General features: G+C 23.6%; 1 long non-coding RNA gene across 1 annotated transcript in view; it reads left to right on the top strand.

The window, feature by feature from the left end:
- The first annotated feature begins 8 nt into the window (after positions 1-8).
- Positions 9-1,267, top strand: part of LOC107884350 — a 3,839-nt gene continuing 2,580 nt past the window's right edge. Inside the window, exon 1 of the long non-coding RNA XR_001679849.2 lies at positions 9-367. This is a non-coding gene — a long non-coding RNA (uncharacterized LOC107884350). The remainder of the gene's footprint in view (positions 368-1,267) is intronic.

A 1,267-nucleotide genomic window follows, 5' to 3' on the forward strand; every position in this document is an offset into this window, starting at 1 on the left:
GAGTGTATTACTCGATAATTTTTCAAAAAAGTCGATGGTTAATAATATCTACTCAGTCGAAAAATCACTCGGTTGTTTTTCAAACTATCGAATGACAATCGATTGTAGAAACTATTCGGTAATGCCCATCACGAGTGCTTACACTAAAACCGAAATACACAGATGTAGTGCAGTCTTTTATGTTTCTTCATTTTATCCCGGGTGAAGTTGGGTTATACAGCTAGTATATATAATTATATAATATGTATATTATATATTCACACATAATATTTGAATTAAAACTTACGAGGTATTTTTAATTTACTAGAAAATTGCATAATAAAAAATAAGGCTAAAGTGTGTGCCAACCGAGCAATGGTAGCATTAAGTAAGTAAACATTTGATTATTAAAGGATAACCAATTTTTAGAAATTAAATTAATTATAATAAATAATTTATTGTATATAGGGTAATTTATACACAAATATAAAATATTTTTTAATTAAAAAATTGATTTGGCTATTGATCAATTATCATGTTTACCGTATCACTATATCATAATAGACTTTTAGCTATAGGTATAGGCTATAGCATACGTAAATACTTATTTTATAATTTTAAGACAAAATAATATAAAAAAATATACTATAATAAAAGTTATTTATAACTATATTTCATTGTGAAAAATAAGTTTATTAATATTCAAATTATAAATACTTGTAAGTTGTAAATACTTGAGTAAGACTTTATATTTAGAGGTATTTATAAAATAGGTACGTACTATAGGTACCTAGTTAAAACCTCATATATTATAATATTGTTAATAATATGTTAAAATTAAATCCAACGAAACTATAAAATATGCAACTTTGTAAATAAAAAAGTAAAATAAATAATCTAAAATTGTAAATGTTTATAGTACCTAAAACTAGATATAGTAATAAATAACAACAATTTTAAACATTTTTTTGTATCAGTATAAAGTATGAATGTTTCTTGAAATAGAAACAATATTTTTTGAATTATCTATTTCAGAATACCTAAATATTAAACTACATGGCTCAATATTGTTGCATTAACAATTCCGTAAACCATTCCAATTTTATCTAATAATTTTAGATTCTAAAGCGGATCGATAGAATGAATTGATTTTACAATAATGTGTGTTATTTTCTGTCTGACATTATTTGTTCAAACAAGTTATAGCACCTTTTTTAATGAACTCGTATGTACTTAGAGTTATTTAACCGGTATATACCTGCGAATTGTTTCCAATGAATTTTAAGAC

Source organism: Acyrthosiphon pisum, chromosome A1 (genome assembly GCF_005508785.2).
Source record: "Acyrthosiphon pisum isolate AL4f chromosome A1, pea_aphid_22Mar2018_4r6ur, whole genome shotgun sequence".
Classification (NCBI taxonomy): Eukaryota; Metazoa; Arthropoda; class Insecta; order Hemiptera; family Aphididae; genus Acyrthosiphon; species Acyrthosiphon pisum.